General features: G+C 38.9%; 1 non-coding gene across 1 annotated transcript; it reads right to left on the bottom strand.

The window, feature by feature from the left end:
• Positions 1 to 7,377: 7,377 nt before the first annotated feature.
• On the bottom strand, positions 7,378 to 7,485 carry LOC149496801 (small nucleolar RNA R71). Its single transcript, XR_016320752.1, has one exon. It is a non-coding gene; the product is annotated as a small nucleolar RNA R71 (small nucleolar RNA).
• Between the last annotated feature and the right edge of the window lie 2,793 nt (positions 7,486 to 10,278).

The following is a 10,278-nucleotide window of genomic DNA, read 5'->3' as shown; positions in this document are numbered from 1 at the left end:
ACCTTTATGGGACATTCAACATCAGATTGATTTCATCCCTAGATCAAAGATACCAAACTTGCCCCATTATAAGATGAATCCAAAGGAGAGCCAGGTCCTTCAAAAATAGGTAGAAGAATTATTGAAGAATGGTCACATCTGGGAGAGAATTAGTCCTTGTGGGGTTCCTGCATTATTACTATCAAAAAAAGATGGGACTTGGAGGATGTGTGTTGATAGTCGGGTAGTCAACAAGATCACGGTGCAGTATCAATTCCCTATTCCTTGTCTGGAGGAAATGTTGGTCCAACTGTCAGGATCTATAGTGTCCTCTAAAATAGATTTTCGCAGCTGGTATCATCAAATCCGAATCAAGGAGGGAGATGAATGGAAGACTACTTTCAAGACTAAAGAAGGATTATATGAGTGGTTGGTTATGCCGTTTGGGTTGACTAATACACCGAGCACATTCATGCGACTTATGACTCAGGTTTTGCGTCCTTTCTTGCGCAAATTTGTAGTTGTGTACTTTAATGACATCATAATTTTTAGTCGTAGTGAGGAGGAACACCTTCAGCACCTTTGAGGGTGTTCGATGCTTTGTAGAAAAATGAGTTGTACCTCAACCTTAAGAAATGCAGCTTTATGATAGAGAGGATTCTATTTCTTGGCTATATTGTTAGCTCGGAAGGAATTCATGTTGATGACAGAAAGATTGAGGCCATTCAAAATTGGCCTATTCCCAAGAACATCACTGAAGTTCGTAGTTTCCATGGTCTTGCTACCTTCTATAGGCGGTTCATAAGGAATTTTAGCATCATCGTCGCACTGATCACAGATTGTTTGAAGAAGGAGAAAGTTCGTCAATTTGTGTGGACCGAAGCTGCAAGCAAAAGTTTTGAAGAGATCAAAGATAAGCTTACTTCCGCCCCTATTCTTGCTTTACCCGATTTTAATAAATTGTTTAAGGTTGATTGTGATACTTGTGGGATTGGAATTGGAGGTGTGTTGTCACAATCTAGAAAACCTATAGCATTTTTTAGTGAAAAACTGAATGAAGCTAGGTAGAAATGGTCTACTTATGAGCAAGAATTGTATGCAATTTTTCTAGCCTTCAAAACTTGGGAACATTATTTATTGGGGCATGAGATCATTATTTACACTGATCATCCGGTTTTAACTCATTTTCAAACTCAAAAGAAAGTGAGCGAGATGCACGCACGTTGGGCAACATATTTTGGTGCTTTCCATTATGTCATCAAGCACAAATCAGGTACTTGTAACACAGTAGTGGATGCTTTAAGGAGGAGAGCAGTTTTGTTGATTACCATTAGGAAAGAGATTGTGGGATTTGAATTTCTTAAAGATCTTTATGCTTCAGATGAAGACTTTGCTGACATATGGGCTAGGAAGAAGCTAAACAGCCTACTGATGGTTTCTTGGTTCATGATGGGTATATTTTCAAAGAAAATAGGCCATGCATCCCTCGGTCTTCCCTCTGGAAAAAACTAATCAGAGGAGTCCATGGTGGGGGATTAAGTGAACACCTGGGGCCGTGATAAAACTTTTGCAGGTTTGGAGGTTCGTTTCTATTGGCCACAATTAAAGAAGGAAGCAGGAAAGCTAGTATAAAAATGTTCCGTTTGCCAGACACAAAAGGGCCATTCTCAAAACTTTGGTCTTTACACTCCATTGACTGTACCAAAACAACCTTAGGAGGACTTATCCATGGATTTTGTGCTGGGTTTACCTCGAACTCAACGCGGAGCTGTTTTCGTACCGCCCCCGAGCGGCCTGGAAAACGTCACTTTTTGTTTTTGATGGAAAGTGATCTTACTTTGAACAGTGGTGACAAAACATTTTATTGGATACGACGCCGATAAATCGGTCTTATAAAACATTTGAGTCGCCACCCATTATTTCGGTAATGGGACCGTTTCCAATTTTATAACAAGATGACTCCATTTAAACCCGACTTTATTAAAGGCCAAATTATCTAGAAAACTGGTTAGGCACACCAATGCAGTTCTGGGTAAGGGAATTGGGTACGCTGGCCCGTTGGAAGCCGACGCCCAGAAAAACCGGCCTCTTTTAACCTTACGATTTCTAATTTATTTTAGTTAGAAAAGCCAAATTATTTATTTACTTAAAACCCAACCCAATTAAATCGGACCGAGTTCTTACATGGAAAATTAATTAATCGTCCCAATCAAATCCAATCATCACATCCATAATCATTCAAATCATCCAAATCAAAGTAATTAAATCAAATAAATAAAAGACCCGCTCTTGCCATATGGTTCAAGGCGGGCTACAAACCGAACCTAAAAAATACATTCTACCCGATTCAAAATTTAAACCCAAAAACCAAAAATCATGCATAATTACATTTTAATATTCTAAACTTAATTAAATTACAATCTGTTCATAATTGGTCATTTTCGGATTTATTGAAAAATTAAACTTTATTTTGTACAAAATTTATTATTTTCTTGAAAGGACAAAAATTGTTTCTGGAACCCTAGAACAGTTGCGTCACGGATCCGATAGCTGAGTGACGTAGCTGTTCATAATTTGGAAAACAGAGTACTGGGCATGAAAAACAACATTTTTTGGACATGAACAGTTCCGTCACGCATCTGCTAGATCCGTTACGGATCTAGTAGTTGCGTGACGCAACTGTTCTGGGTAAAGAAACAACATTTTGGACATGAACAGTACTGTCACGCATCTGCCGGACCCGTTACGGATCAACTGGCTGCGTGACGCTACTGCTCTGGTCCGAGCTCTGTTTTAAATTATTTGTTTATAGCGTTTTTATTTAAATATATTTCAAGAGAACCTCGAATGACCAAAAATGAATAGAATACAGTTTAATTAAGATTAAACTACTAAAACAATAACAAAATAAACAATCAATGAACAAAAACACAAAAAGCGTAAAGGAATTACCTAATCCTCAGATTGAGGATTGTATATGGCTTTAATGCCTTAACGAACGAAGGTTAAGGCAATCCAGAAGCTTCGTCAACAAGGATTCAAATGCTCTTTTTTTATCTTTTGATCTTTTCTCTCTTTTTATGGTTTGATTCACCTAAAATTGATATCTAATGGCAATTTTCCTTCAAACGAACTCAAAAGAGCTTCTGGAGGAAAATGTAGCCGCACAATATTTTTTTAGGGTTTTCAAAACGTTCTCCAAAAATTTTTGTCTCAAATGTGAGAAAAAGATCTATTTATAGAAGTAAGGCAACAGAGCAAAGCTGCGTCACACAACTCGCGGCTGCGTGACGGACCCGATAGCTGCATGACGCAGCTGTCTTTCTGGACCACAGCCACGTGTGGCATACAATTCGGAGCTGCGTGACGCAGCTGACGGTGCCGTCACGCACCTGATAGCTGCATGACGCAGCTCTGACGCAACCAGACACTCAAAATCAATTTAATTTAAATCCTTGGATTAAAAGACTTTTAGATAGCCTTAACCTTCCATTCCACATCCTCGTATCATCATTGGATCAGGCGGGGCATAAAGACACGCATCAATAGTTTGCCCCCCCACTTTATCATTAATTGTATAAACGATTAATGTTAAAGTGGTCTATTGACGCGCCTTCAATCTTGGGTTGAATGAAGGTCTTGATCATCTCCAAAGCTCGGTCTGATTGGCTTTGAAGTCACCTTCGAAACTCGGTTTGATTGGCTCGAAGGATTTGAATTGACCTGAAGGCTCCAGTCGGACTACATTAGCGTTCTAAGCATCGACAGTCATTTGGCCACGTCTAAGGTTCTGTTGAGATCATCTGGCCACGAACAAAGCTCAGTCTAATCGGCTTTGTTGGCTCCAGTCAGATCTATGATCATCTTCAAAGCTCGGTCAATTGGCTTTGAAGTCACCTCTGAAGCTCGGTCTAATTGGCTCGAAGGATTTGAATTGACCTGAAGGCTCCAGTCGGACTACATCAGCGTTCTAAGCATCGGCAGTCATCTGGCCACGTCCAAGGTTCTGTTGAGATCATCTGGCCACGAACAAAGCTCAGTCTAATCGGCTTTGTTGGCTCCAGTCGGATCTGTGATCATCTTCAAAGCTTGGTCTAATTGGCTTTGAAGTCACCTCCGAAGCTCGGTCTAATTGGCTCGAAGGATTTGAATTGACCTGAAGGATTCAGTCGGACTACATCAGCGTTCTAAGCATCGACAGTCATCTGGCCACGTCCAAGGTTCTGTTGAGATCATCTGGCCACGAACAAAGCTCAGTCTAATCGGCTTTATTGGCTCCAGTTGGATCTGTGATCATCTTCAAAGCTCGGTTTAATTGGCTTTGAAGTCACCTCCGAAGCTCGATCTAATTGGCTCGAAGGATTTTGGTTATGTCCAAAGCTCAATTTAATCGGTTTTGTTGTTCACCTCCTCAGCTCAGTTTAATCGGCTTTAGAGGGTTCGATGATGTCCAAAGCTTAGTGTAATCGGCTTTGTTGTTCGCCTCTTCAGCTCAGTTTAATCGGCTTTAGAGGGTTGGATGATGTCCAAAGCTCGGTGTAATTGGCTTTATTGTTCGCCTCTTCAGCTTAGTTTAATCGGCCTTAGAGGGTTCGATGATGTCCAAAGCTCGGTGTAATCGGCTTTATTGTTCACCTCTTCAGCTTAGTTTAATCGGCTTTAGAGGGTTTGGTATGGAGATTGTCTTGATCAGCTTCGCAATGCAACATCACTAATCAAGAAAAGGATCCAAACAGCTTCGTGATACACCATCACTGCTTGGTGGGACCCAACGGCTTTGAGAAACCATCACCAGTTGGCTTGAAAATATTTTCAAAAGGAAAGAGCAATTTCTGTGTACAAACAGATCTCACCTATATTAGATGTTGGAGCATCACATGCCCCCATGCATTAATAATCATAAACTTTGAAATTTGAAATTTTTGCATCAGGGCAAAAGGATTTTATTTTTGCCCCCAGTTTGGAATTCCATCCAGAGACCAAAAATATTATCTCTTAAGCAAACCTTGAAAATTTTCATTATCTTTTTGATAGGTGTTAATTTTATAGTATTTTTTATATAGTTTTTATTAGAATTTTAGTAAATTCTATCACTTTGATTTGTTTTTAAATTCATTTTTAGTATAATTTTGTCAAAGCTTCCTTGAATCATAACTCGCTTGATTTGAGAGAATTTTGCAGGGGTTTTGGCAAAGAAAAGGGCATTACAAGGCAAAATACTTAGCCTCCAGCACACCCAGCCCGTGCTAAGTAGCACAACTGTGCTAAAAACTAAGGAAATCAAGGGAGAGTCAGGAGTGAGCACGCCCTGAGGCATGCTAGAAGGCACGGCCGTGCCCAGAAGAAATTCAGGGCGTGCCAGCCTAGCACGCCCATTGCAAACTCTAGCTGGGGAGGACAGAGACAAGCACGCCCAGCCTGTGCTATATGGCACGCCCGTGCCATAAAGATTCATCAGGGTGTGCTTGCCTAGCACACCCCGTGCTCCATCAGCCAAACTTTCAGACTTAAGCACGCCCCAGCCGTGCATAATGGCATGCCTGTGCTTCGAAGGCAGAACTAGCGTGAACTAAAGACGCAAATCAATCTTTTCCTCCCATGGGCCCGCCTCGGAGAGTTTTCGAAACATACTAAACAAGACCTAGACCTATTTTGGAAGAGAAAGGAGTCCCAATTAAGACGAAATCCAAGGCCTAAACAGTCATGATCTCCTATAGAGGATTTTGCACTAAATAAGGATTCTATTTCCTAAACGGAGTCAGATTTGCCTTCAGGAGCTCTATATAAAGAGGGGAACTCTTCATTGTTGCATATCTCGTTTTTGGGCTATTTTCTGCATAATTCTCTCTCTCTTAGAAGACTTCAAGCATCCAAGATTTGTGCCAAGATTCAAGGAAGCCATCCACATAGCTGTTATCTAGTTTTATCTCTAAACTCTTCATCTTGTTTTTCTTTTCATTGTTATCACTAAGTATGATGATTAATTCAAGTATGACTGAGTTTTATTTAATTACTATGTCCAGCTAAACTCTTATACTAGGGATTTGATGTAACTTAATTCGATTCCAATTTATAATATTAGATTTGTTTTTCATTGTTCTTGTTATAATTTATTATTGTGCTTAAAGCTTCCAGGCAGAATTTTTCTCCTGGATTGAATTATTTCAATAATCGCTATCGGGAGAAGGGTTTTTGATATGAAAAAGATAATAAATTACTTGAGAATAATAACTTGATGCAGAAGCTATATGGTTTGACTCAAGGGGGGTTTTCATAAGTTAATGATCTTAGGTTATGAACTCACAAAACAACCACAAAACTCAAAGATCTAATTTATGTTTGATTTCACTATTGGAAGATAGGTAATTAGACTAGATTAGAATAGCTAACAATACATCGGGAGAGCTTGTTAGTAATTCTAGGGTTGTTTCTCCTACTTGAACAATTAAAATTGATTAATGAACTAATAGAATAAGTTGGATAGAATTAAGTGAAATCAAATTCCCTAGTAGTTTAAATCCCTGATTTCTTTTCACCTAAATTCTGTGCTTGATCTCTTTCTGTTTTTACTTTCAAATTTATTTTCCTTACAGTAGTTCTCTCTTATTATCGTTTAAATAATAATAGGTTAACATAATTTTGGTACTTGATCTACAATCCCTATGGATACGATACTCTCTTACTCTATATTACTTGTTGCGATTTCGTACACTTGCGAAGATCACTGTCAAGTTTTTGGCACCGTTGTCGGGGATTGGCGTTATCAATATCAATACGAATTACCCTATTGTTAATTTAGACATTCTTTTATTTTTATTTAATTTTCTTTTAGAAATTAGTTCAGGTGTTTTATGCAAAGAAGATCAAGAAAGACTGAGCCTCTAATCTTTGATCCAGAAATTGAAAGAACTTTTCGTAGGCACAACGTTGCAAGAAGAGCACGAGAAATAAAACTCGAACAACAAGCAGACATGGCCAACGAAAACGAAAACAAAAACGAGAACGTAATCGGACCTCCACTTCAACATCCGGTCCGTACCTTGCGAGATTACACAACACCTAATCTGAATGGGACAACCTCAAGTATTACATGACCTAGGGTGGAAGCTAATAATTTTGAGATTAAACCCACAATTATCCAAATGCTCTCCACTTGATCCAATATGGGGGTTTGCCTAGTGAAGATCCTAATGCCCATATCACAAATTTTCTGAAAATTTGTGATACTTTCAAACAAAATGGTGTTTCTGAAGACGCAATCAAACTGAGACTTTTCCCTTTCACTCTTAGGGATAAAGCGAGATCTTGGTTACAATCATGTCCCGCTGGGAGTTTCACAACATGGGATGAATTAGCTCAAAAGTTTCTAGCAAAATTCTTTCCATCCTCAAAAACCACAAAGTTGCGCAATGAGATAATGACATTTGCTCATCATGATCAAGAGAGCCTGTATGAAGCTTGGGAAAGATTCAAGGACTTGTTGAGAAAGTGCCCACATCACAGTTTGCCTAAGTGGCTACAGGTACAAACTTTCTATAATGCATTATCTCGTAACATCAAAATCACTTTAGATGCAGCTGCAGGTGGATCCTTTGAAAAGAAGGGAATTGATGAAGCATATGAGTTAATAGAAGAGATGGCAAGCAACAGCCATTACCAAAACAATTCCGAAAGGAGAAGAACCACAGGAGTCTGTGAAATAGACGCCATTACAGCACTTAATGCCAAGGTGGATAAAATGGTAAGAAAATTGGACATGTTAACCACTAATCCTGTGAATTCTATTATGCAAGTTTGTGATAGGTGCAATGGACAACATGGAGTTGGAGAATGCATGATGGACTCTTTAAATCCACAAACTTTGGAGCAAGTAAACTATGTGATGAATCAAGGAAGGAAGAACTACCCTTATTCCAATTCATATGATAACAGATTAAGGAACCATCCTAATCTATCCTATGGTAATCCTAACAATGCCTTGAACGCACCACCAGGTTTCCTTCCTCCAGAAAAGAAATCTCATGATGACCTCCTCACTGCCCTTTCTAAATCGCACATGGATTTCATGAACAAAACTAGAGAAAACCATAAAATCCAGCAGGCTGCGATAAGAAATTTGGAGATTCAGCTAGGACAATTTGCAACATGATGGCATCTCGACCTCAAGGTACGTTACCTAGCAATACTGAAAAGAATCCTAAAGAACAAGTGCAGGCTATCACCTTGAGAAGTGGCAAATAATTAGAAGAACCACCAAGGAAAGAGAAGGAAGAAAAGGAATAGCCAAAAGTGCCCATCATTGACCTAGAAGAACAAGAAAAGGTAAAACCCTATGTTCCACCTGTTCCCTTCCCACAAAGATTAAAGAAAGCACAAGACGACAAGAGCTTCCTCAAGTTTCTGGACGTATTTAAAAAGCTTCAAATCAATATTCCTTTTGCTGAAGCTCTTGCTCAAATGCCTAGCTATGCTAAGTTCCTAAAAGATATCCTGAGCAAGAAACGAAAAATCGATGATCAAGGAACAGTAATGTTAATTGAGGAGTGTAGTGCAATTATCCAAAACAAATTGCCCCCAAAGTTAAAGGATCCAGGAAGTTTTTCTATCCCTTGCAATATTGGTAGTCTTGACTTTGAAAAGACTTTGGCAGATTTAGGTGCTAGCATTAATCTTATGTCCTATGAAGTCTTTAAGATGCTAGGTATGGGAGAGCTCAAACCAACAAGGATGTCTTTACAATTAGCAGATCGATCAATCAAATATCCTAGAGGAATTATAGAAGACGTGCTTGTAAAGGTAGGTACATTCATCTTCCCTGTTGATTTTGTTATTCTTGACATTGATGAAGACATGGAAGGATCTTTAATCCTTGGAAGACCTTTTCTTGCAACTGCAAGAGCATTGATTGATGTCTATGAAGGTAAGTTAACTCTAAGAGTTGGACAGGAAGAGATTGTCTTTGATGTGCTTAACTTCCTATGGACTATGGAGATTGTTTTCGGATTGATGTTGTTGATGAATGTGTGGAAAACACTTTGCATGTCGAAAATAACATTAATGAATCAAGCATCATGAATGAAAAAGAGAAGGAACCACCTAAACAAGAACTGAAACAACTTCCACCTCATTTAAAACATGCATTCTTAGGTGAGAACCATTCTTTTCCTGTTATTATTTCTTCCCACTTAATGCTTGATCAAGAAGAAAGGTTGTTGCAGGTTCTACGAAGGCATAAGAAAGCACTAGGGTGGTCTATCTCAGATCTACAAGGAATAAGCCCAAGTGTATGCATGCACAAAATCTTGATGGAAGAAGACTATAAACCTTCAATCGAGCATCAAAGGCGATTAAATCCAAACATGAAGGAGGTAGTCAAGGCTGAAATCATAAAACTCCTGGATGCCGGTATCATTTATCCAATTTCAGACAGTAGTTGGGTAAGTCCTGTCCAAGTTGTTCCAAAGAAGAGAGGTATGACTGTTATCTCTAATGAAAACAATGAATTAATTCCTACAAGAACAGTCACAGGTTGGCGTGTGTGCATAGATTATAGAAAATTAAACAAAGCAACACGCAAGGACCACTTTCCCCTACCCTTTATTGATCAAATGCTTGAAAGACTTGCAAGTTATCCTTTTTATTATTTCTTAGATTGTTATTCGGGATACTTTCAAATACCTATAGCTCCTGAAGACCAAGAGAAAACTACTTTCACCTGCCCTTATGGCACTTTTGCATATAGGAGAATGCCTTTTGGGCTATGCAATGCCCCCGCAACCTTCCAAAGGTGCATGATGTCCATTTTCTCTGATATGGTGGAAAAATTTATTGAAATATTCATGGATGACTTCTCTGTATTTGGTTCTTCTTTCGATGCATGCCTTCATAATTTATCTTTAGTAATGCAACGATGTGAAGACACTAACCTTGTTTTAAATTGGGAAAAGTGTCACTTCATGGTTAGTGAAGGTATTGTCTTAGGGCATAAGATCTCTCAAAAAGGGATTGAAGTAGACAAAGCCAAAATCGAGGTGATTGAAAAACTACCTCCTCCTAACTCAGTAAAAGGAATAAGGAGTTTTCTTGGTCATGCAGGGTTTTACAGGAGATTCATAAAAGACTTCTCGAAAATCACAAAACCTCTTTGTAATTTATTAGTTAAAGATGTTCCTTTTAATTTTGACAAAGAGTGTTTAGATGCTTTCCACAGGTTAAAGAAGGAGTTAATCTCAGCCCCTATCATCACCACACCAGATTGGACTCTGCCCTTTGAGCTCATGTGTGATGCTAGTGATCATG

The sequence above is a fragment of the Jatropha curcas genome, chromosome 4 (genome assembly GCF_041381405.1).
Source record: "Jatropha curcas cultivar XTBG-Jc1 chromosome 4, XTBG_Jcur_1.0, whole genome shotgun sequence".
Taxonomy (NCBI): domain Eukaryota; kingdom Viridiplantae; phylum Streptophyta; class Magnoliopsida; order Malpighiales; family Euphorbiaceae; genus Jatropha; species Jatropha curcas.
Note: the sequence above shows the minus strand (reverse complement) of the source record. Positions and strands in the feature narration are given on the sequence as shown.